Below are 6,000 nucleotides of genomic sequence, written 5' to 3'. Positions count from 1 at the left end.
AGCATCCTAATCTAATGCCAATTTTGGTAGGAGTCTTGTTTAGGTAAACTAGCACTCAGCTTTGGTAATCCAGGTTATGGCTCGTGAGTCACCAGCAGTGGAATATCTCTGGACAAGAACTCAAAGAAGAAATGATTATTTACCTTACAGTCACTGTGATTCTTTGAGATGTGTTGTCCATATATATTTCACTCCTGTCATCTGCCCACACTACTACAGGGTCTCAATAAGACCTGGCTTCTGTATTGGTGAAAGAACTGAGAGGCACTGGGGGTTGCTCTGCTCTTTACGCCCTCGAAGGTACAAACACATTTAAGGTGCAGGCATGGCACCCAGTGGACACTGCAAGTCAAAAGTATGCAAACTTGAGTGCATTGGGTACACGTGCATCAACAGTGGAATATATGTGGACAAGCACTCGAAGACCCACACTTACTGTAAGTAACTGGTTTTTACCTTTCCTCTCTGGATAATTTGTTCTTTGCCTGAAACAGTTGCTTCCTTGAGCCACTCAGATTATACTGTCACTGAATAGTTGCAGTGATAAATAATGGTGCAGTCATTGTGGTGCACTCATATCTGTCAGGCAAAATGATTGTCTATTTCAGTCATTGCAATATTACATTTTTTGAAAACATACCTTTATCAATACGTATCTTGCAGCAAGAAATTGTCTTCTCACAGCATTCTCTTCCTCTGCTTTATCTAAAGTAGCAGAGTTAACACTTTTAAATAGCTGAAGTCTTATAACCAATATGAATTTAATTATGGAATGGATCAAGTTTGACCAAAGGTTCATTGCAAGAGCAATGAGGAATTGTGTGTGGTGTCCGGTGCACCAGTTCTGGACAGTGGAAGAGATTTATACTCAATAGTGATTCATAAATTACATGTCCCAGCTATCCAGAAATAAATCAAATTGTTCTTCATTGTTTAAAGATAAAGACTATTGCTTTCTATTTTATTTAAAAAACAATTAAAACATTTTATTCTCTAAATAAACAGTTTTTGACTCTCTACAATTTATTTTTTGTAATTAATATTAACCTTTCTTAGTTGAGTATTGTAACTGGGCAGGCTGCCTATCTTGTGCCCCCTCATGGCTTGGGGTGATGCTATAGCCTGCCTCAGTTTCTCCCCTTGGACTGTTTAAATAAAACTTCTGTTTTTTTCTTGGTCAAAAAAGCCATCCTTGGGGATTGGGTTTATTAGTCTAAAGTAAACTGCAAATAAAACTCAAAATCCCAAAACAATCCCATTTCTAAATCTATTCAACACAAAGTTTCTCTTCCTCCTCCCAGGCATTCCTATCTAGGGCCTTTGTAGTCCCTCCCCTGCTTGATCAGGGCCTCGCCCAGGCCTCCCTACCTGGAAAGGTTTCCTTGTTTTGACAGGCCACTTCCAAGCCCTGCCTTGCTAGAGTCTCAGTCCTAACCAGAGTTGCCAAGTCACTCACTCACACACACACACACCCTTACCCTTTCAAAACAAGTCCAGAAGGGGTGGAGAGTGTTTATACAGATTCCAGAATTTTTTTTAGTAATAATGTAAATACGCACAAATGTATTTTAATAATTTTAATGTGTAACTTAATGTTGTATGCAGCAAAACTAGGACTAGAAATAAAAAAGGGGTAGGGGAGTGGGACTTGCATGCAGGGCTTTGGAGCAGAGCCTGGAGCTGGAGCACGGAGCAGCTCCGGAGCAGTAGGTTTTTGCCCGGAGCTGGAGCGGAGCCGGAGCACAGCTCCAAAGCCCTGCTTGCATGCAGCATCTGCCCCCTCACCCATTCTGCAAGGAGATTGAGGGGTTTCAGTGCACTTTCCTTGCTGCAGCATCCCACTCTGGGGGGGCTGTGGCTCCCCCATCCAGCCAGGTTTCACTGCCTCCTCCCCCACACACACACAAATTTACCTGGACTGGGACTGCACCCCTTAGCCCCTCCACTCACTCCTGCTCCTCACAGTCACAGACTGACCGGGACCAGGTACACCAACTGTTTTGTGTGTGTGACTGCTTGAAATTCAGACTTCAGAGCCACACACAAACACAGGGAGATTGGGATATGCCCTGCACCTCCCCTCCTGAGATGCCTGGCAGGAAAAGCTCTCTAGAACACTGAGCTTTTTATATGCGCCATGCAGGTTCCCCAGGAGGCTGGAAGCAGTATCTGCTACTCAGCTTCCCACCTTCATCAGTATCTCCCTGGAGTCCAAGGAAAATTACTGATGAGTCTCTGCTAGAACCTGCTCATTCCTAGGAGCCTCTAATCCCTGAGTATTTCCTCCCTCATTGCAGCCTCCTGCCCTTAATAGGGCAATAACCCTAATCTCTCCCAAATCTGACTCATTCTGTAATCAAGGTTGACTAGCCCCAGCCCTCCAGTCTTTAAGGGGTGAGCCACCCAAGTATAGTATGCGTACATAAAATAAGATGCAGTCCTTTCAGTCCTTGCTCCAAGGAACTTGCAATCTAGGTCATGCACAATTTAGATACACAGACTGCATCAGGTAATGGGTACATGTTTAAGGAGTTAGAGAAATCTTGCAGTGGTCACTGTTGAAAAGCTTCATGAAGGTGATATTCTGAGTAGATGAGGATGATGAACTCAATGGGACAACTTGTATAAGAAAAGTGATCTAGATTTCCGCAATAGCCCACCCCTTTCTCTTTGTTTCTGCCATTAACACACACCTTCACTCTCCTCCTGTGGCATAATTCTCTATGGTGTATGCAGTGTTGTAGCCTTTGAGTCCCAGGATATTAGAGCGACAGTGAGGATGAGATAATATCTTTTACTGGACCAAAGATAATATCTTTTACTGGATATCTTTTATCTTGTGTTGGTGAGAGAGACAAGCTTTCAAGCTACACAGAGATCTTTGAAGACCTGATACCAAGGGGTCTGACTTGCAGAAGTTCTCAGCACTCATAGCTGCAACTGAAGTCAAGGGGACTTGGGACATGTGTTTTGAACACAAAGTGCTATATAATCAGTACTAAGTTTACAGTGGTGCCATGGCACCAGGCCCACGATGCATCCCAAGCTGCTGGCTCCTCTCCACCCTCTGGCCCTTCCCCCCTTTCCCCACACTGTTCGCTTCTCTCAGCCAGCTGAGGGATGGGCACCTCTCCACCCCCAGCACTGCCAGGGACAGGGGTGGAGAAGAGCCCTCAGTCGCTGCTGCTCCAGGCCGGTGACCATCCGCTTCAGGCTTGCCGGGGCCCACCTCTCCCTGCCACTTTGTGGAAGCGGCAGGCTGGAGAAGTGGGCAGCTGCCCTCCACCACCCCTGCAAGGAAATGCCTCCTCTATGCTATGGGCACCACCAGTGCCAGGCAGGCAGGGCTGGATGGGGCCCCTCTGTGCTCCTGAGTTTCAGCTGTCCTGCCCCCTAGCATTGTGCTGGGAGGGGGGATCCCTTCTCTGAGCTGGTTCAGAAGGGCTGGTGAGTGTGGCTGGGGGGCAGGGTGTGGGGAAGTGGGTCTCTGGGGGGCACTGGGCAGTGGGGGAGGTTTGTGCATGTTGGGATGACAGGCAGTGGGGGGTCTGTTTGGGGCGTTGTGGTGGTGGGGCTGTGGGAAAGGGCGCTGTCAGTGGGAGATGTGTGTGTTGGGGTGCTAGGGAGTGGGGGTTCTGTGTGGTGTGCTGGGCATTGTGGTGGGGATGTGGGCAAGTCTGTGCGGGGGGTGCTGGGCATAGGGAGTCGGGGGTGTTGGGGAGAGGGCCGTGTGGCATGGCATAGGCCCGCCCCCAAGGGGAAGGGGCATGCTGGCAGCAGGCCACTGTGTGTCTGGCAACTGCCAGTTTGTAAACAGTGCCCTCGCACTGGGCTGGGCAGAGTGAGGGCACCCCTACCATGCTATGCCATGCCCCATTGCTCCTGGCTGGCCCCTCGCTCCAGGAACCAACCTCCCCCCACGCCATGTTGCATTGCCCCTATGGGGGTCCACAAATATGTTTGGTGCTAGGCCCACAAAAGGTTAAGCCAGCCCTGTATATAATGCTAAATTCTCCAGTTCTTGTTATCTCAAATTGGGCACCCAAAATTAATGCACATTTTTTACCTTAAACTCTGTGCCACAGCTCCTGTGATGGAGTGAGATTCCCCCTCCCCCTCATAGTCCTGCAAGAGTAGACTTGGGGTAGATGGCTCCAATCAGTTAATTAGGTTTCATACTGGAGCTTTTGGCTGGAGGCAGCTAATTAGGAACAGGCTCACCTGTGCAGGAAGCTGTCTACAGATAGGGGCAGCTGCTGAGAAAGGGGAGAAACTTCCTGGGAAAAGGGAGAGTGTTTGGGGGCTGCTGAGAAAAGCAGGCAGCAGTTATTCCCTGGTAAGAGGGAGGAGGATTCTTGAAGGATTCTTGGAGCTTGAGGGAGTGGATCTGGGGCAGTGAATTGGAAGATTGCGTAGGACTGTTAATGGGTTGAAACCCAGAAGGGGAACACTGAGTGACATAGCCAGAGGGCTTAATCACAAAGAGGATGCTGTGGGTCCTGCAGTGAGAGGAGCTGCAGCCTAGAGTCAGAGTGATGGTATGCAAGCTACAGACAAGGGTGTTGGCCTCAAGAGCTAATCCCCAGAAATGATGAGATGGAGGCGCCAGACCAGTGGTAAGTAGCGCAACTGTGACAGCTCCTCCTCTCTAAAATGGAGATCGTACACTTTCACCTTACAGGAGTATTGTGAAAATAAATTAATGCTTGTAAAGCATTCAGATACTATAGTGGTGAAAGTGCAGTTTTTGCATCTTTCTTGTACAAATGTCTATTGGGTCCAGATATTTTTGGTGGAACAGTAGAAGCAACACTTTCTCTCCATTTTGATGGTGCACTTTCTGGAGCCAAAACTGGTAAGGCTCTAGGGTCCAGATGCTTTATCCAAGATTTTGTGGCACTATTCCTGTGAGTTGCATCAGAGTCTGGATTTTTTTAGTCACTCCTAAGCCTCAACATGTTTTCTACCTAGGCAGTGGAATTTGAGGGAGAGGGACTGAGAAAGATCCAATGCCTATCAGGGGCTGGATCTGGGTTTTGCTCTGCTGTTGCACCTAGCTGTGTTGGTGTCTACATTTTTTTTTTTTTTTTTTTTTTTTTTTTGGTAAATAGCAAAGGCTAACCATGTTCTCTGTTTAGGCAGTGAAATTTGAAGAGTAGGTGCCAGATTTTTGGGGTGACAGGCCACCAGGGCCAGGGTTTCTGTTCAGTTGAATTGGGATGCTTTGGTATCTGTGTTTCATTGCTGGAGTAGAAGCAGCTAAACCTGTTGTCTACTTAAGGAGGCCAGAACCGGGTTTTTGTTGTGCTAGTGCACCAGAACCAATCAGTGGTCAGAATTGGTTTATTTGTGCAGTAGAAGCAGCTAGACCAGTGGTTCTCAAACTTTTGTACTGGTGACCACTTTAACACAGGACTGAGTGCGATACACTCCCACCCCCCATGAATTAAAATCCCTTTTTAAAGTATTTAACACTATTATAAATGCTGGAGTGAAGTATGGTGTGGGGTGGAGGCTGACACCTCGTGACCCCCCCATGTAATAATCTCGTGACCCCCAGTTTGAGAACCCCAGAGTTAGACATTTCTGTTTACGCAATGGAATTTGGAGGCTTGGGTACAAATATCACCGGGATCCAGGTGGAATCCAGTTTTTACCTTTTTCCCCAGTAGGAGCAGTTCTGTACAATTCGGCAGGGTTCAACTTTTACCCAAACTCTCCCATTTGGCGAGGCAGCGGGAGCGTGCCTTCTCTTGTTGCCCAACTTGGGTCTGGTGGGTTGCAGGGAGCATGTGATCACTGGAGTGACTGAGCTTGCATTGCCATGGTGTGGCAGCCGCGGGGAGAGCAATGGAGGCTGCTTGAGAGACAGGCTGGGCGGCTGCTGCTGCATCCATCGCAAAAGGAAACCACCCCACACTACATCGCTGCTCACCAAACGGAGGAGTGAAAGAGGTAGGACGTTCCTGTTTCCCTAACAAATGTTATTTCAGCGTAAAT

General features: G+C 47.8%; 1 protein-coding gene across 3 annotated transcripts in view; it reads left to right on the top strand.

Moving 5' to 3' along the window:
- The first annotated feature begins 5,827 nt into the window (after positions 1-5,827).
- CRACD (capping protein inhibiting regulator of actin dynamics) overlaps positions 5,828-6,000 on the top strand; it is a 221,209-nt gene continuing 221,036 nt past the window's right edge. For all 3 annotated transcript variants that reach the window (XM_034772261.1, XM_034772262.1, XM_034772260.1), the window contains exon 1: positions 5,828-5,955. The gene's annotated coding sequence lies outside the window, so the exon portion shown is untranslated. The remainder of the gene's footprint in view (positions 5,956-6,000) is intronic.

The sequence above is a fragment of the Trachemys scripta genome, chromosome 5 (assembly GCF_013100865.1).
Source record: "Trachemys scripta elegans isolate TJP31775 chromosome 5, CAS_Tse_1.0, whole genome shotgun sequence".
Taxonomy (NCBI): domain Eukaryota; kingdom Metazoa; phylum Chordata; order Testudines; family Emydidae; genus Trachemys; species Trachemys scripta.
The sequence above is the reverse complement of the archived record's forward strand: the minus strand, read 5'-3'. Positions and strand labels throughout refer to the sequence as shown.